This window comes from Dasypus novemcinctus, chromosome 1 (genome assembly GCF_030445035.2).
Source record: "Dasypus novemcinctus isolate mDasNov1 chromosome 1, mDasNov1.1.hap2, whole genome shotgun sequence".
Taxonomy (NCBI): Eukaryota; Metazoa; Chordata; class Mammalia; order Cingulata; family Dasypodidae; genus Dasypus; species Dasypus novemcinctus.
This window is the reverse complement of record NC_080673.1, coordinates 129726397-129746979: the sequence shown is the minus strand read 5'-3', so window position 1 is coordinate 129746979 and position 20583 is coordinate 129726397. Positions and strand designations below refer to the sequence as shown.

Here is a 20583-nt window from a genome sequence, read left to right as displayed (position 1 = left end):
TTTATTTAAAGATTTCTTTCTTTCTTTCTTTCCCCATCCCCCCCCCCAACCTCAGTTGTCTGTTCTCTGTGTCTATTTGCTGCGACTTCTTTGTCCACTTCTGTTGTTGTCAGCAGCACGGGAATCTGTGTTTCTTTTGTTGCGTCATCTTGTTGTGTCAGCTCTCCGTGTGTGGCGCCATTCCTGGGCAGGCTGCACTTTCCTTCACACTGGGCGGCTCATTAATATCATTCATTTAAAAGATCTTTGTGGTATTCCTTAGGAAATTAAGGCAGGCTAGTTTAGGGAGTGGAAGACGAATCAAAAACCTGGCAGAGGGAAGCGGACTTGGCCCAATGGATAGGGCGTCCGTCTACCACATGGGAGGTCCACAGTTCAAACTCTGGGCCTCCTTGACCCATGTGGAGCTGGCCCATGCGCAGTGCTGATGCGCGCAAGGAGTGCCCTGCCACACAGGGGTGTCCCCCGTGTAGGGGAGCCCCACACACAAGGAGTGTGCCCCGTAAGGAGAGCCGCCCAGCCTGAAAGAAAGTGCAGCCTGCCCAGGAATGGCGCCGCATGCACGGAGAGCTGACACAACAATGATGCAACAAAATGAAACACAGATTCCCAGTGCCGCTGATAAGGATAGAAGCGGTTACACAGAGCGAATGGACACAGAGAGCAGACAACTGGTGGGGGATGGGGGGAGAGAAGGGGAGAGAAAAAAATAAAAAATAAATCTTAAAAAAAACCTGGCAGAAAAATATGGCCATGTGTAACCTGACCACGGAACCCCACCTGGAAACCCCCTGAGGGAAAGACGCCACCAGAAGGCTATTGGAAGAACCTGGTGAGAATCCTGAATTTGGAGTGAGATTTCGTCCAGGGTCAAGGAAAAGCCCCAGATATTCTCAATGGGCCTTATCATTGGTCCTGCTACAGGAGAATTAACAGGTGGGGTAATCAATCAAAACAGCACATAGCTGGAACCCTTTCCTGAACATTAGCAAGTGGAGGAATAATTAATAGTTTAAAAAGTAACTGTACAAGCTAAATCTCTCCCTCTGCTTGGACCAGCCTGCAAGTACAACTGGGGACCCACAATCTGTTATTTTCTCCCATTTCTATTCTCTTCTTCCATTTTCTTAATAAACTACTGGCCTAAATAAACCAGCATGTTTTTAAATTCTTTTCTGTAACATAGCCAAGAACCTAAAGGAATCAAACTACAAAATAACTTCCTTCTTTTTAAAATGAGGGTGCCATTTCTCATTCCAAACTCATAATTTTGTCATACTTACCAGATGGAGGTGTCATCCATAATGATCAACTGAAATTTTTCTTTTTAAATTAATGTTAAGTCTACTCTCTGTATTCATCTAATCTTTCCTCAGCAATAATAACTAGGAATTAAGTGTTTGGTGTGCTGGATATGTATTTTTTTTTTAAAGATTTATTTTTATTTATTTAATTCCCCTTCCCTCCCCCGGTTGTCTGTTTTCTGTGTCTTTTTGCTGCGTCTTGTTTCTTTGTCCGCTTCTGTTGTCGTCAGCGGCACGGGAAGTGTGGGCGGTGCCATTCCTCGGCAGGCTGCTCCCTCCTTCGAGCTGGGCGGCTCGCCTTATGGGGTGCACTCTTTGCGCGTGGGGCTCCCCTACGCAGGGGACACCCCTGTGTGGCACGGCACTCCTTGCACGCATCAGCACTGCGCATGGGCCAGCTCCACACGGGTCAAGGAGGCCCGGGGCTTGAACCACGGGCCTCCCAAGTGGTAGACGGACGCCCTAACCACTGGGCCAAAGTCCGTTTCCCTGTATTTTTAATATGCATCAAAATAGGATGGAAGGCAGGAGAAATGCCATCAAAGTAAGTAGGCAGAAGGCAACTCCATCACAAAAAAAGTGGAGAAAGGACAAAAACCTATCTGAGGGAGCTGCTCTGGAGATATATAGAATGGGAAAGTGCTATGTATCATGCAGGAAAGAACTAGACAGATAAAGAAGACAGAGGAAAACCGTGTATATCTAGGAGACTTAAATCTTTGGTCTGTCCATGTGACACTTGGACCTGAGTCTCAGCAGATTTGCAACACCTATTCTCCAGCTCATTGGACTCACCCAGGACAACTAACAATGTGATGATGATGGACAGCGCCCATCCCAAGGAACAGAGAGAGTTTGCAACTGCAAGCAAGATAGTTCCATCTATCTGCTCCATGGGATCTAAGCCCCCTCTCAATTAGAGGCAGAGTGGTCATCACATCCCCAAATCCTCAAGATTGGGGAAAGAACAATGAACTAAAGTACACTTATGATTATTCTAGTATAGATACTGTTATTCTAGCAATGGAAGCACTTTTATCAATGATGGGGAGGCAGGTGTAATATGGCAGCATTTTGGGGACTTTGGTATTGTCCTGCATGTTTTTGCAAAGATGGATACAGGCTGAATTAGTCTGGGTTCCCTAGGAGCCAGAATCAACAGGAGATATCTGTCAATAGTATGAGAATTTATAAGCATCTCTCACATGACCATGGGGATACACAAGTCCAGATTCTGAAGGAAGGCTGCAAACCAGGGGCTCTGATGACTGTCCAATGAAGGTCCTTAATGAGTTTCCAGGAGACGGCTGTTCAGAGATGAGCTAGGAAATTCTTTTTGAATGCTGAAATCACTTCCCCTTTTAAGGCATTCAACTGATTGGATAAAGTGTCACTCATTGCTAATGGCAATCTCCCAGATTGATAAGATGTAATCAGCTATCTATGCAGTAAACTCACTGGTGTTTATGAATATCCTTGTATTACAATTAGCCCGGTGCTTGCTTGACCAAAAACTGGGCACAATTACCTGGCAGAGTTGACAAATTAGCCTAACCATCATACAGGCCATTACCTATTTTGTAATACCTTACAAAATCATGTAGGACAGAGAATAAACTATAATGTAAACATAATCCATGGTTAGTGGCAATGCTTCAATATGTGCCTATCAATTGTAACAAATGTACCACACTAATGAAGGATGATATTAATGTGGGAAAGTGTGGAAGGTGGAAGGAGTGGGGTGTGGGAAAATAGTTCAAATTGCATTTGAACTTTGTATGACCTGTTCCCTATTATAGTAGATGTTGTACCTGTTCCCTATTGTAGATGTTGCAGTTGTTTCCTGTTATTGTAAATGTTGCAGTTCTGATAGCAAACAGCTACTGGATAGTTTCCAATAAATACAAGGTGGAAACTAGGGTTGAGGCTCTCAGTTCCAGAACCGGGGAGTCCCCTGGTCCCATCTTTATTTCTTCTCTTGTGTCCTTCTATCTGTCCTTTATTTCTTTAAGTTCTATGTCATCTTCTCTTCAAAGTAACCAATTGCTGAGCTAGCACAGTAACTGGTGCCCATTGTGGGGCTCAAAGGGAAGAAGGATCACCTCAAGCAAAACTAAAGTGCATGTAACAGTGCTGAGCCCTGAGTGGTATAGAAGACCTTCGAAGTCCTCAGCAACACGATTCCAGAAGAAATCTTAAAAACAGTAAAACCTAAGATGTGAAATGATGGAAAGCTTAAAAACAGCTATACCAAAAAATCAGATCCTAAAAACCAGCTCACATTCTCCTACCTGTGGAAAAGCCAACAATGAACTTTTGCAGTGCTTCCCCAAGGCTATGTGCATAGCTCAATCATCTGTCCTGGACTGGTGGCAAGGAATCTGGCTATGTAGAAGAAATCTGTGGCTGAAACCCTACTGATGACATTACATTAACCAGTCATCCTTTTTTCCAAAATAAAAAGAAATATCAGAGATAATAATATCTTATCTTAAGAGCCTAAAATAGGCAAACAATTGGGACAGACTACTGCTCTATCAAATTGTTAAATGTTGTCTGGCTGGGTAAGACAAAATTATACTCTCTGCTGTAACTGATAAAGTACAATGTTTCCTCATGTTAATGGAGTTTGTTATATTGTTGGAATACTAAAAATCTTTCATCTCTTACTTAGATGTGTTAATTAGGAAAGGTCCTTCATGAGAAGAGGAGGATCTGCAGCAGGCTGCTTTAAAAAATAAAAAAATTTCAAAAAAAGTGGGAGAAGGTAGATACTGACTTAGCCTGTGAATTGGATGTGGCCAGCACTAATATTGGTTTTGGGTGGGGTTTGTGGCAAAGACAACATCATAATTGAGTACCCTTTGGGTTTTAGTCACAATTGTAGGAAGGACCCAAAAGTACAATATAAAAAAGCAGCATAGGAAGCCCTGTTGAAAGTGAAGGACTTAACCCAATAGTGTCTGGACACTCTGAAGACTGCCATCCCTATCCAGAGGTGGATTGAAAATACTAAAAGCAAGACAGAAACGATGGACTGTTGTGAATCACTCTCTGTGGGGGAGAGATCTATGGAAGAACATCTGGGATGCCTGCCAGCAGTGACAGGTAACTGTCATGTCCCTGCCCACTTCTCTAACATTCCTTTCAGGACTGTTGAGGCAGATGTCTTCAAGAAGATCCAGAGCCATATAATTGAGACCTGAGAAGAAGCAGAGTGGCTCTACTGGAAAGGTGAACATCATGAGTACCAGACCTTGTGGTGCCTAGCCCAGCAGTTCCAACTGTCTGTTATTTACCAACCGCTCATGGACTTCCCCCATGAGTTCCTTTCTGCTCACTCCAATGACTGTGATATCAGTCCCCTCCTGCTCTTGGAAGGGGCAAGGTATACTTTCATTGCTACCGACACCATATCGGGACTCTTGTAACAAGCCAGCTATTATTTTCTGCCTAGAAAATAAATCCTCACAACAATGGACTAAATTTAAATTCAACACCAAGTTGTGGCCCCAGAGTCAGTGAAGATGCTATGAGCCGGACCAACAAAGGCATTGAAATTATGAGATCAACTTCCAGCTGTCCCACAGCCCCAAATGGGGGAGTAACAATAATTTGTCATTGCCTATGCCTCAAACTATAAAAATTGGGGAAAATGAGGTTATTTTTGATTGCATACTGGCCTATATACCCTTCCTGGTTGGAATCTTAAGCCCACAAGAAAAGAAAATCTATTCATTAAATGTCTGCTATTTGGAAGTCTTATTGCTTGTTGTATAATCTATTGCAGTTATGGATTATGTATAAAATGCTTGAATACTAATCAGAACTTTAATAATGCAACATATTCTGTATTCGAGTGATTTGATAAACTGTAAGTGAATTTATATGTAAACCTCTTGTTTTACGTTTGAACAATCCTGGGACTGAATGTATTGGGAAAAAAATGAGTATTGTTCAAACCTAAAAGTGAAAATACCATGCAGGAAGCCTTGTTAATCAGTGAACCAATGCCTTAGGGGTCAGCATTTTTCATATTTCAGAAACAGTGATGAGAACTAGAACAGTGGGCACATTGGGCATGTTTTAAATAAGAACATGTAGGGAACATTCTGGGGAGTATTGTGGTCCTTCCTGGGAAGGCTGGCTACTTTCTCAGGAATTGATGCAGTACTTGCAACTTGGCATCTATAGTATCAAGTTCATTGATTATTAGCTCAATAAAAGTGATAATCTCTGGTTAGTTGAAGTCCCACCCTGGGAGAGGGTGTTCTGCACTTGTTATTTTTAATCAAGACTCTGGTATCAGCTGGTGGTTTGGGGCTTCCCAGTTGTGAGCTAGATGTTGCAAAGCATTGGAAAAGCATTTTATCTAGCAGAACATTTATTGGAATATATCTAGTTTTTGTGTGACCCCCTACGTATAAAAACAAAAAGGGGGAATTGTGGAAAATAGTTTAAAAATGCATTTGAACTTTGTATGACCTGTTCCCTATAATTGTAGGTGTTGTACCTGTTCCTTATTGTAGATGTTGCAGTTGTTCTCTATTATTGTAGATGATGTTGCAGTTCTGATAGCAAACAGCTGCTTGATAGTTTCCAATAAATATAAGGTGGAAACTAGGGTCGAGGCTCTCAGTTCCAGAAGTTGGGAGTCCCCTGGTCCCATCTTTATTTCCTCTTGTGTCTTTCTCTCTGTCTTTTATTTCTTTAAGTTCTACATCACCTTCCCTTCAAGGTAACCAATTGCTGAGCTAGCACAGGAGTGGGGCATATGGGAATTTCCTAAATTTTTAATGTAACATTTACATAATCTAAAGTTCCTTTGGGAAGCAAATGTGGCTCAACTGATAGAGCACCCTCCTACGATATAGGAGGTCCAGGGTTCAAACCAGGCCCCCCTGGCACATGTGGTGAGCTGGCCCAAGAGCAGTGCCGCTGCGCGCAAGGAGTACCATACCATGTGCAAGTAGTGCACCCCACAAGGAGAGCCACCCCACATGAAAAAAGTGCAGTCCACCCAGGAGTGGTGTCGCACACATAGAGAGCTGATACAGCAAGATGATGCAACAAAAAGAGATACAGATTCCCAGTGCTGCCAAGAATGCAAGCAGACACAGAAGAACACACAACAAATGGACACAAGAGAGCAGACAACAGGGGGGTGGGGGGAGGGAAGGGGTAGAGAAATAAATCTTTAAAAATAAATAAATAAAATTTCTTTAAAATAAATAAATTTTAAAAAATAGGACAAACATTCCTGAGCCTATGCAAGGCTACCCTGTCTGCTTCTGCATAAGATTGCGTCTTTTCTTTTTTGTTTGTGATAATGTATTTGTTTATTTTTACAGCTTCACTGAGCTGTACAAGGAGCTGTCCTTAAGTGCACAATCTGATGAGTTTTAACATGTATGTAGCCATGACACTCATCACAATCAAGATAATGAACATATTCATTCATCCCTGTCCCTTCCCGCCCAGTATTGGCAGCCGGCGCTGCCCCTCCTTCTCCCCTTCTCCGTCTTCCGCCTAGCCGTTATCTAGACAGCCCACACTTTCCCCTTCCCCTCCCTTGCTCCTAACCTCTTAGCCAGCTTACTGTCCAGTAACCACCTACTGTCCAGTAACCGCCTACTGTCCAGTAACCGTCTACGCAAGCAACAGCACCCGCCGGCACCAATCAAGTCCCTTTACGTATCCCTAGACCCTATAAAACCATGTCCCCTTCAACAATAAAGCAGACTTGTGCCCAGACCTTGTCTCCGTGGTGTTCTTGCTTGCACCGCGCGTCCCCCGTGCCTGAGGGGAGAGAGCGAGGGCCCAACGGCTTCGTGCCGAACCCCCTCCTCTCCTTCGACCGCGAGGCAGCCCCCGTCCGGAGAGCCTGCCCGGCCAACCGCCGACCCTCCCGGAGGCCCGCCGCTGCCCGCATTCCCGTCCGGAGAGCCCGCCTGGCCAACCGCCGACCCTCCCGGAGGCCCGCCGCTGCCCGCACATCCCCAAAAGTTTTCTGTCCTCTACCACTTCCAGACAAACACTGATCTGCTTTCTGTCACCATAGAGAAGTTTGCATTTAAAGGAATTTTATACAAATGGATCAAAAGTGTCTATTCTTATGTGCCAGACTTTTTTACTAACATCATTATTTTGAAATTCATCCATATTGTGTATATCAATAACTCATTTCTTCTTATTTCTCAGCAGTACCCCATTTGTTTATCATTCACCTATTGTTGGGCATTTGGGTAGTTTCCAGTTTTTTGCTATGAACATTCATGTTTAAGTCTTCATAGATACGTGCTTTCATTGGCCTTGGGTAAATGCCTAGGAGTGGAATGGCTAGATCATATGGGAAGTTTATGTTTAACTTTTTAAAAAGAAACTAATAATCTTTTGCTTCCACCATTGACCAAAACTGTTGTGGGGTCCTGGGGGCCCCCCAAGTCCTCAGCATGTAGCTGCCTGCGTGACCTAAGTTAAAGGATATCAACCCTCCCCAGAGGGGAAAGAATGCATAGATGGTATCATAAACTATAATCTTCCCAAGGCAGTAAAATGTCCTTGGTAAATGTTCCTCCTAGAAGCATAGTGAAAATATCACCTGTAGCAGTTTGATATTTTTTTATGAATTCCAAAATTAGATATTGATTATGTTTGTAAACTTATCTGTTCTTCTGGGCATATTAGATTCAGAGGTTTCACTTTTACTTGATTAAATTAAGATTGGAGTTCCAATTCAGTCATATCAGTAGGATGTTGAGTCCCCGCCCCCTTAGTCCATGGGGACTCACACAGAAAACAAGTAGAGGAGACAGAGTTTTGATGCTGGAGCCCCAGGAAGTAAACACACAGGAGAAGAACACAGAGGAATAGATAGAAGAGAGAGAGCCTGATAGTCTACAGCTGACCTTGTGGAGAGAACAGAACAGCTGAGCCCGGGAAGAATTGAGCCCCGCAGACAGAAACAGAGCTTTACGACTGCCTACAGCTGAGATAGGAAGAAGCCGGTCCAGGGAGTCTTAAGTGAAAAGAGGAAGGGAAGTTAAAGCTAAGGGAACTTACAGACAGGAGAGGTTCTCTGATAGCAGTGGTTCTGAGAATGAAGTCAGCGGTCTGCAAAAAGATGAGAAAATGAGGGGTGACTTTTAAGGGTTTTCATAGCAAGGACATTCCATAGGGTATGAGAACAGAGTTACTGCTAGGGTACAGGAAGCATACACATGGGGTCTGGTGATGTATTAGTCAGCCAAAGGGGTGCTGATGTAAAGTACTAGAAATCTGCTGGATTTTACAAACTTATAGTCACAAGGCCCTAAAGAGTCCGTCTCAAGGTACCATAAGAGGTACTTGCTCACCCAGTCATTTGCCTTGTGTTGAGCAAGATGGTGGGTGATGCCTGCGAGGGCTCAGCCTTCCTCTCTCCACTGGTGAAATGCTGGGTGTATTCTTTGCTCTCACAGCTGCATCAACTGGTGCCCTTCAGGAGCTGGGTTGTAACCGTTGGCAAGCCACAGCCAGGAGACCAAAGGACCACCAGCAGTAGTGGGGATGAGCTCAGGAAAAGGAGAATCCATGTGGGAAATCCTGGGTTGGCCTATAACATCCATGTAGGGAGGGGTGGCTGCCCTCCTGGATGAGCAGGGATGCCCTAAAAATTCTGGCAGGTATGCTGACTGTGCAGCATATTTATTATTAAGCTGCACTTAAATAAATAAATGGGAGACCACCAGATGGCAGCGGCAATAGCCTGACTCCAGTTAGGAGCCTTGTGGGTAGCTACCAAGGCAGAACAACAGCAAAGGCCTCTGTGTGCTGCTTAGAAGGAAAGTTAAAGGGATAAGTGCTTAGCACAGGAGGAGATGAAAGATTCCTTAACCGATTGCCTGCTGATCAGTTATATTGCAAAACTGGAAGAGTTAATGGGATGTTATTTTGACAGTGTTTTAAGTTTTAGTCACATTTTATTTTGATCAGAATTTTTATCAAGGTATTAAAAAGAACTTTGATTTTTTATTCAATAGCTTACTCCTGAACTTTGAGTCTAAGTGTCCTCCTGAAGAGTAATCAAGAATGTGTGTTGGGAAGCGGACTTGGCCCAGTGGTTAGGGCATCCGTCTACCACATGGGAGGTCCACAGTTCAAACCCCGGGCCTCCTTGACCCGTGTGGAGCTGGCCCATGCACAGTACTGATGTGGGCAAGGAGTGCCGTGCCACGCAGGGGTGTCCCCCGCGTAGGGGAGCCCCATGCGCAAGGAGTGCGCCCCATAAGGAGAGCTGCCCAGCGTGAAAGAAAGTGCAGCCTGCCCAGGAATGGCACCGCACACACGGAGAGCTGACCTCAACAAGATGATGCAACAAAAAGAAACACAGATTCCCATGCCACTGACAACAACAGAAGTGGACAAAAGAACACACAGCAAATAGACACAGAGAACAGACAGAGAACTGGGGCTGGGGGGAAGGGGAGAGAAATAAACAAATTTTTAAAGAAAAAAAAAAGAATTTGTGTTAAATGTCTGTCTTAACTGCTAAATTAATGCTTAACTACATTTATACTCCTCAAGTATATTAGTAACCATTCACTAATAAGAGTGTTTCCAAGAACAGGTTTGCATATTACAGGCAACACTGATTCCAGAATAGATCTTAAAAGCAGTAAAAATCAGAGATGTGAAATGATGGAGAGCTTGCTAACTGAACATATAAATGAGTGAAGATTATCAGTCAAATTAGTGAGTTGCTCTGTTTCTGTTGGTGTGTCTTAACTCTTTTGGTGTATCTATTAGTTCAGAGTACGTTTTCATACCTTCAGATGGTAATATTAAATTAACAAATGAAAATTTTAAAAAGAGTTCTTTTCAAATTGCTAAAAATTAAATGGGTGCTTATATAGGTAAATGAGTACTCCTGAACCCCAAATTGGAGAAGCCAAACAGGATAAAAAAATCACATAAAATCTGAATAAAGAAACTCTTTAGGAGCAGATATGACTTAAGCAATTGGGCACCCACCTCCCACATGGGAGGTGGAGGGTTTGATTCCCAGTGCCTCCTAAAGAAGATGAGCCACAATAATCTGCAATGAGCCACGATGAGCCATGAGTGGAAGTGGCTCAAGTAGTTGGGCACTCACCTCCCACATGGGAGGTCGCGGTTTCAGTTCCTGGTGCTTCCTGAGGAAGATAAGTGGACAGACAAGAGAGCCATCCTGGGGGAGGGGGGATAAAAATTTTTTAAAAACTATTTAAAGAAAAGAAGTTAAAAGCTTTATCTTGAATTCTCCCAAAATCTTTCTATATCTTATCATGCCCCCAGAGTCTTCTAACCTTGACTGAATTCCAGGGACTCATTAATACCAGTAGATGAAACTAAGGGAATGAGCTGGGTGTGGAGTGATGGGGGAAATGTGAGTTTAGCCTAAAGTTCTGTCTACTAGGCCTGGAAATTAAAATGACAAGGACAGAGAGGATATTACAGAATATACCTTGCCTCGTATAGTCTGTTTCTGTAATTCCCCAATTAAATTTTAACTGCTTTTGAGATGACAGTAATAATCCCAGTGGCCAAATTGCAGTAAGTAGAGAAGTTGTTCCTGAAAGTTATGGAAAGATCTTTTCTAAATTATGGTTAAAACAAATTAAACAATTATAATACATTCCAGAATTTGGCAGTCAGTATGCTTTTAAGATTATTCACAATTTTATACTTTTATTAAGAAAAAAAGGTTCTAGCATTCTGTGAAGGAAGGAAAAAAGAACATTTAGCATAAACTATAATGGTTTCAATTTTATTTAGCTTGGGTGTAATCTCCTGAGGCATTCAGCTCACAATAGGTTGGCTTGAAGGGAAGGCAACATAGAAATAAAGGTAGAGACACAAGAGGGGAGACAAACCTGGGACCAGGGGACTCACAGCTTCTGGAACTGAGAGCCTCAACCCTAGTTTTCCCATCGCATTTATTGGGAAACGCCTAAGCAGCAGTTTGCTATCTGAACTGCAACATCATTTACAATAACAGAACAACTGCAACATCTAACAATTGCAACATTTAACAGGTGTAACATTTACAATAACAAACAGGTAAGCCAGTTTCCCACAACAATCTCCCTAGGTTTGTAGGATACTAATAAAATAAATTGTCATTATATGTATTAAATTGTTAAGATGATAAAAATCGTAAGTTTTTGGCTAATGAAATTATTACAAACTGCTTTTTTTTTAAGTTTTTGCTTTAATTGAAATGAATAGGTTTTTCTTCACAGAGCAGAATGAGGGCTATGAGACAAATGGATATAGAAAGAAGTAAAACTTTGTGGAAGTGAATTCATAGTCAATGCTGACTAAAATTTGATGTTTGTTTAAGAGAATGTGTTTTGTCCTAAGGTAAAATGGCTGATTTCCATAAGGCAAACTAGACTGAATACAGAGAGTTGTAGAATGTGTTGTAGACAATAGCATTAAGTAAGTATTTTGTAAGGGGGAAATTTGTCTTGAGATGAAGAACTAGTCTATGTGGTTATGGTTGGTTATAGGAAATTTGCAGAAGCATTTTCTAAACTGAAATATTTAAATGACTAATTCCAGGAAGCCATTATTAAATAGAGACCTGAATTGATATTGATAACAAAAAAATTAACTTATGGTTAATTATAAGAAGTTTGTAAAAGCATTGTCTAAACCGAAGTATTAAATGGCTAGTTCCAGTAAGCCATTATTAAATAAAAAACTGAACTGGTAGTGATAAAAAAAGTAACTTCATAACAGGAAAACTCCTCAGGGGCACCTCAATTTGCATATTAAAGTGGTGGTGGGGGAAGATAATCTTGATTCCATTAGGAATCTTAGATTTTCATAAAATAATGGAGAATGTAGTTTTTCCTGTACTGCTAAAGTAAAATATTGGTTAATTAATGTAGTCATGGTAAAGGTATAGAAGTAAAAGATAAAGTACTAAAATAGTTAAGTTCATTAGATGTTATACATTGCAATGGAAGTGTTTAAAAAGTGTATAAAAAATTAAAAGAGATAGACTTTAGTTTTGCCAAACTCTGGTGCATTCACACCAGGCCTCAATACCCTGCATGGTGCCTCTGCATTTGAATTATTGGCCAGGTTGGTCACTAAGGCCCCTACATCTCTGAATGTGTACCTAAAGTGGATGGAGAGTACATTGTGGTTTTAGACTTCTGCAGCAGCCAGCAATGGCTCAAAATGGCCAGAAGTACAATGGACATTGCTTCCAGACTGACTCTGTTTCATACTTCCAAAGGGTGCTATGCACTAGGCCAGTGAAACACTGGAGCCTTACCTTCCTAGTCTCTCTAGAGGGGCCAAAAGTGCTGCATCATGCTGGCTGTGTGAAGGATGAACCAAGTGGAACAATAATTATCAGAGTAATGTGAGTAGAACACAATTGGCATTATGGCCTGTTCCCATGGAGAGGCAATATGTATGATATTACATACCTGGAGCTTAGATCTATTAACTGCAGCTCAAAGAAGAAATTATGTATTGATTAGCATTAAGTGCTATTCCTATATACCTGATGAATGTAATAATATCTCTTCTATTCTAGATATTTAGAAGATATTGAACATGTTAAAAGTCTTTGTAAAGTCAATTCATTTCCTAAGTAATGAATGTGCCTATAAGATAAAAGAATGTCTCTCCTAAGTATTGTCTTTATTTTGCTTGCCATATGCTTATTTTCTTGTTGCCTATATTGTCTTTGTGAGTTTATATCTAGTGCAGTGCCTCTCCTCATACCTCTCCTAGCTGTCCTAGGCATAACTGCTATTGGAACTGGGGGTGGGAGTTTCCTAGAGAGCATTTGAGACTTACAAGATCAAACCTGTCAGTTTTGGGAGGATGTAGTCTCTGAAATCACCTAGCCTTTCTTGTTCCCATGGTCCAGTATGTCATGGCTGGTCCCCTTTCTGGGGCTGTGTGTCACCATTTGCTTTATCCTTTCAGTAGGACCATGTATCTTCAAAATTTTAAGTTTATTTCTTCCAGAATCAATGCCTTCCAGAACAAGGTATTAGTCATGTGGAATTTCATCTAGTTCCAACCATAGTGATGGACTCACATTCCTTCAACCTCAAGAGACTAGCCAGAGAGTTTCACACCCTGTCAGGCAGGGTCTTCTGCCCCTAACCAGCAGGAAGCAGCTACAGAAGAATGACCATCACCCTTCAGCTCCCCTTTAAGAATAAGGGTGTAAACTCTCTGAAGGGGAGGTTGAGGCAGATTAGTATAGGAAACAGGGAGGGCCGCTGGTCAGAATTGACCAGTCTGCCAAAGACCTATTCACAAGGTCCAGTTTGAAAGTCCTGGACTCAAAAGAAACCATGGATAACTCCAAACAGAAAGACTTCTTCATTGGTTCCCTGAAAGCTGACAGGTGAAGGCTGCTAAGGGGGGTGGACTGTGTGGACCACCCCCCCCCCCAAGTTCTCAGAATGTAGCTGCCTGCATGACCTAAACATAAGTTAGATGTTAATAACCGGGAAGCAGACGTAGCTCAACTGATAGAGTGTCCATCTACCACTATGGAGGGTCCAGGGTTTGAAACCCAGGGCCTCCTGAGCCATGTGGTGAGCTGGCCCACACACAGCACTCCTGTGCACAAGGAATGCCATGCCACACAGGGGCACCCCTGCATTGGGGTGCCCCATGTGCAAGGAATACGCCTCGCAAGGAGAGCCACCCCATGTGAAAAAAGCGCAGCCTGCCCAGGAGTGGTGCCGCATACACGGAGAGTTGACACAGCAAGATGACGCAACAAAAAAGAGACGCAGTTTCCCAGTGCCGCTGGGTATGCAAGCAGACGCAGACGAACACACAGCGAATGGACAGAGAGAGTAGATAGCAGGGGGGAAGGGGAGAGAAATAAATCAAATAAATCTTAAAAATACATAAATTTTTAAAAAAGGGATAATAACCCTCCCCAGAGGGGAGAGAATGCATAAATAGTTTCACAAACTATAATCTCCCCAAAGCAGTAAGTGTCCTTATGTAGTGAAAATATCACCAGACCTCATATGTATGTTTCATATGACCTTAGCAAGAAATCTGTTCTCATACCCTATGGATGTTCTTGTTCTGAAATCCCTTATATGCCTCTTTTTCTCATCTTTTGCAGAGCATTATCTTCATTCTCTGAACCACTGCCATCAGACAGCCTCTCCTGTCCACAAGTCCCAATAAAGTTTGTGCTTGACTAAATGCCAGATATGTTCTTTGGTCTCACAGTTTCACCAACTGGTGCCCTGCAGGAGTTGGGTTGTAACAACTGTTTTTATCAAGGTCACCAACCACTTCCAAATTGCTAAAATTCAATGGTCAGTTTTCACTATTAATCTTACCTGACCAAATTGCAGCTTTGGGCACAGTTGATCTCTCCTCTTGGTCTTTTAATTGGTCTCTCAGCTTCTTCCTTGCCATCTATAAAGTGTACTTCTGTGTAGTGGCCAAAGGAATCCATGAAAGGGTCAGGTTATTCCTACAGCTTCCCTTCTCACTCAGAGTAAAAGCTACACCTTCATTGGTTTAGAAGACCCTATGTGATCTGACCCCACATTACCTCTCCAGGCTCCACTCCTTCACTTCCCTCTTCGCTCACTCGGGTCCAGACAAAATGTCCTCCTAGCTTCCTTGAATGAGTCAGGGCTCATGGCCTTCACACTTGCTATTTCCTCTGACTGAAGCACCACAAATCTTTTTGCTCTCTCAAGTCCTTCAGGTCACTGCTCAAATGATATCTTATTAGAGAAGCCTTCCCTGAACTCCCAATCATACCACTCATATTCCCCTGTTACTTTTCTCCATAGCCATTATCAGCTCTGCTATACCATATATTTAGTAGCTTAGTTGTATATTTTCTGTTTTTCTGCACTAGGATATGAGGTTAGTGAAAATTTTGCTTGTGTTCACTATTCCATCCTCAACAATTGGTGCAATGCACACCATAGTAGGTAATCAGTTAAAATTTACTGACTGAATGGATAATCTCTAATGTCTCTTCCATTTCTTCAGTTTTGTGATTTACTAAAGGAAGAACTTAAAATATCTTAGACATTCAAAGACAAAATTTATCTCAAAATCAAAAAGTGCCTAACATGTGAATTCCAGCTATTGTTGCTTTCATTAGAACCCAAAGATATTGACTATGTTCAGAAAAGCCAGGCATGTGTTATAGGCTTTTTCTAATTGAAAAAATATATACATTTTTAAATGGCGAGATTACCCGCTGGAGGGAGCCTGGTATCCAATCACAGTGGCCACAAATTCCAGAGAGCAGAAAAAATATTGGCCAAATATATGTTAAAAACTTCTGGTAACTGAGATGGTCTGGAATACAAGTTACATGATTTTGGCTACAGGGCAGTCTCTTCACAAGAGTCTGCTCTCATAGAAGCATCTGCTTATTTGGTTAACTTCAAGGGAATAGATACAGCAGCAGGAATTATTTTAATTTAAAAATATTATAGAACAAAAGATCCTGTCCCAAGTTCTTCTGTTCCAGGAGCAGAACACAGTCCATAAAAGCTTGGGGGACAGTTCTCATCAGTGCCTGTATCTATCAAGGCAATAGCAATGGCATTCATAACATGTATGAGAAAATATGGGTGAAGCTCTCAGACATTTAATAATATCAAAAGTATAGAGGCACCTCTAATAATCAGACCTGATTCTTGACACTGTATTAAAGTTTTGGATATTTTAGGTAAGAAGTTCCCAGTTACTGATAACTCAAAGATGACATTGCTGTCATCTTATCTTCGAGTTATTCAAGGGAATACAGTAGGTATTAATACCTTACAAGAGATTGTAGAAGGCATGAAGCAATATATATATATATATATATATGGAATATTAAAGATGTTTCCTTCAGGTTTGGTGGAGATTTGCTACAGAAGTTAACAAGGATCTGTTGAATTGTTCCTTCAAGTGTAGTTATATTATAACCAATGACCTTGGGATTAATGTCTTCAAAGACCCTTTGCTGAAACCAACAAAAGGTCCAAAAAATAGGTGATTATCTTTACATAGGACACCAGCAGGAAACTTTGTTACACTTGAGGAAGTAAAAGGAGCTCTTAAGGAATATGGTCATGATCTTCTACATACTGTCTTTAAGGATGAGAAGGTGGGAAATGGACTTTGGCCCAGTGGTTAGGGCGTCCGTCTACCATATGGGAGGTCCGCGGTTCAAACCCCAGGCCTCCTTGACCCGTGTGGAGCTGGCCCATGCGCAGTGCTGATGCGCGCAAGGAGTGCCGTGCCACGCAAGAGTGTCCCCCGCGTGGGGAGCCCCACGCGCAAGGAATGCGCCCGTGAGGAGAGCTGCCCAGTGCGAAAGAAAGTGCAGCCTGCCCAGGAATGGCGCCGCCCACACTTCCCGTGCCGCTGACGACAACAGAAGCGGACAAAGAAACAAGACGCAGCAAATAGACACCGAAAACAGACAATCAGGGGAGGGGGGGAAATTAAATAAATAAATAAATCTTTAAAAAAAAAAAAAGGATGAGAAGGTGACAAAAAGTAAGAAAAATACAAATCTGAATATCAAACTGGAAGCAGCTCCTCATTAGGTTTTGTTTTATGATTGAGTGTGAGTGTGTGTATGTATAGATAATGTTTATTGTACAGATGTATGGGGTTTCTTTGTGTTTTATGATACATTACAGCCAAATTATTTGTTGGTTTATGGACACACTGCCCTTCAATTTTTTACTTTTTAAAAATGATCTCTTGGGAAGCAGCTGTGGCTCAATCAGTTGGCTCCCGTCTACCATATGGGAGGCCCTGGGTTCACATCCCAGGGCCTCCTTGTGACGGCAAGCTGGCCTGCACGCCGTGGAGAGCTGACCGCCTGTGTGCTGCAGAGAGCTGACACAGCAAGATGACACAACAAAGGGAGACAAGCAGACAGAAAAAATGTGCAACAAATGGACATAGAGAACAGACAGCAAAAAAAAAAAAAACAACCAAGCCACAAGGGGGGAGAATAAGCAAATAAATAAATAAATCTTTAAAAAAAAAAGAATCTCAAATTAGAAGACTCAACCATGTAAAAGATTAATGCTAAAGTTAGTTTTTTAGGACCCTTTGCCAATAGTTAATAATTCAATCTGGTATTGATCTTGTCACAAATAACAGAACCAAGAAACTTTTATATATAACTAAAAATCACATAAAATGGATCTGCATAAAATTATCATGATTGTTTATGTTTATATTTAACTAGTATCTTTGTACAAACAAGATTGTATAAAATATAAAGTTTCCATGATTTAATAGTCTTTCCAACTTTTCATGATTTTTATGAGCACAGACTTTCAAGAAAATACTTGAAAATAAATTACATTGCCTTTTGTCCATTAATCAGTAAATAAAGCATGGCCTTAACAAAGTTGTTTGTGCTATTGTACGATTTGAAAACTATGTCAGGACATACCCTGTAGAATTACTAGCCTCACCGCCCTTTGTAGAATATATGCAGTAATTGTTCTACATTAAGAAAATAACAATTCCTACTGGAATGTTTAGGCACTGTGCAGTGATTACATACCTTGATCATTGTATTGTACCACAGAAATGCCAAATTTGAAAGGCCTATACTGTAATTTTATATGTCAGATATTGCCTGTGATTCTAATATGCACTTCAAGATTTTAAGAAGATAATGTTTTTTGAGAGCATTTCTGCTTCCACTATAGAATCTATACGTAAATGTAAAATATTGACAAAAGTGGAAGTGGCATATTTTAAAGTAATTACACTTCTGAATTTATTTTTCATATTCTATAGCTAATAAGACTTGAATGAACTACTTGAGTGGGTAATGAGTGTACTTATTTTAAATGTTTTGATTCTGTCATATTTTCATTAAGTTTTAAAAATATTAAATTGAATATTAAATTGTACGGACATCAAAAATATACATAATTAAATGGTTAGATTAACCACTGGAGGGCGCCTGTGGCCTTTTCTTTTTCACAAGAAAATTCCACTGACAAAATGACCATATAAAATCTTGAGAGAAAACTGATAGAAGAAATTTTAGGTCTTTTTAAGGTTAATTAAATTTCGCATTATTCTTTCTTTTGTTCTCATCTTCCTTTCAGCTTTATTGTTTATTTCCCTCATAAGTCCCACCTATCCCCATCCTCCTTGGGGACAGTAAGAATCATTGGGTCTGCCTCTGGACACATCTACCAACCCCAGGCTCATTGGGAATGTGTTCGAACATTTTTCTTTTTTTTTTCTCTTAAAATATCCAAGCCAAGTTCTTAAAGTCAAAATGTTTCTCAGGAATGATTTCACACTTAAAAACTCAAAGGGCAATACATTTTGGTTGGCTTTGAAAGATCTTTAATGATGTTGGGGAGCAGGGAGAGGATAACTAGCTCCTTTGTTGATAACATTGCATGTTATGCCAATATTTAAGCTCAGATGAATAACAGAAAAGGCTTACCCTATCCTTTTTGTCATATTTCTTGGATGTACCAGATGAATCTGATGACAATCACAATTTTATTTTGTAGGATCTCCTGTTACTGTTGGATTAATTTAGACCATAGAAAGACTAGTAATCTGGTTGAGTTTAAGTGTTCCAGATTTTAAGAAAATTCCCACCATTGGACCTAAGATTCTCTCACACCACTGTATAATTTTTCCATCTCATGGGAAATAAAATAGACTATGACTAGTATTTTGTTTTGTTTTGGCTATAAGCAAGGTATGCAAGGATATCAAGGTGCCTTTTCAGAAGACAAGTTACTTATTTACAATAAGGGGAGAGAACATGTAATGTCTATAATTAAATATATTATAGACAAATATAATGTCTTTGTTTCTAAATCACGCTTGCTTACTTTTTTATTTCTATGAAATACTAGGAAGAGACCTGTTCCTTTGTAAACCAATTGTTGTAAGAATTGTGGTGAGATGTCCTCTAGATCTTCAACTTCTGTCAATAAATAAATGAAAGTGCTTAGAGCATATCTCTTCTATTCTGGTATGCTTTCCTGGTTGTATTCTCAGAGACTCAGTTACAAAAGGAAAAAGCCTTTCCTCTGTTGTTTGTCCTTGCTATGTCTGGGTTAACCACACAATGGGAGAATTTACCTTCAGGCAGAAGACTGGAGCAGTGAGGGAAATATCTTGACATTATTTAGCGTTGCATGTGATTGGGGAGGGGGGAAGGCAGGCAGGCAGGCAGGCAGGCAGGCAGGAAGGAAGGCTTTTGTATCTTTTAATTTCTATCTCATCACTTTAAAAATGATCTAAGGGAATTGGATGTAGCTCAAGTGGTTGAGTGCCTGCTTCCCATGTATGAGGTCCCAGGTTCTATCCCCAGTACCTTCTAACAACAAAAACAAACAAACAAATAAGCAAACAAATAAAAAAAAACAACTTTCGGAGCTGATGTAACTCAGTGGTTGAATGTGAGCTTCCCACATTGAAGGTCCTGGGCCTCACCCTGGCAACTCATATACACATACCAAAATAAAAAATAAAAAAGTCTAAGATCAGAGAAGAGAACTGCCCTCTTTTTGGAAGTCCCAAAAGTGTTCCCTGTGGGAGTCTATTTTAAAATATAAATGTATTTAAACGAGTACAAGGAGCATCATTCTAAAAGGTGGCCAATTTGAATCAATAGGTACTCATCAAGCAATAAGTATGGTGTACTTGATGGAACATTGAATGGGAATAAAGCTTGGAAGAAATCAAGAAACCTTAGTGATCATAGTCTCTTACCCATCACTTTACAGATGAGGAAATTGCTACTCAGAGAGGCTCTGTGACTTGTCTGAGGCTACTCAGCCCATGAGTGTCTGGTAGTTCAGCCATAAAGGCAGGACCTGGAATAGCACCCATTCTCTTGGTTTCCAGCCCTTGCTTCTACTTCCATCTCTAAGTCCACCTCCAGCATTAAAATTCTGTGCTAGAGTCTATAGGAGACAATAATAAAGATAACAGTAGCAAATATTTACCCATCAAAATTAAACGTATATTGTATGTAACCTGTGTCATTTGGGTCCTCCAGGAAGCAGGCACTGAGACAAAAGTCAGATATGCAAGAGGTTGTTGGGGTAACTTCTGTTAGCCCTATTTGGTATAATAACCCACCTGAAAATCCCAGCCGGCTCCAGCCATTCTTCCCTGCCCTGATGACAAATGGCCAAATATTAGGCCCATTCATCAAAACGACCCAAATGGCACTAGCAAATCTCCCCTGCCCCAATGACAAGTGGCCAAAACCCTA

General features: G+C 41.1%; 1 pseudogene; it reads left to right on the top strand.

Moving 5' to 3' along the window:
• Positions 1–4339: 4339 nt before the first annotated feature.
• On the top strand, positions 4340–16903 carry LOC101446330 (nicotinamide phosphoribosyltransferase pseudogene; annotated as a pseudogene).
• The last annotated feature ends 3680 nt before the right edge of the window (positions 16904–20583 follow it).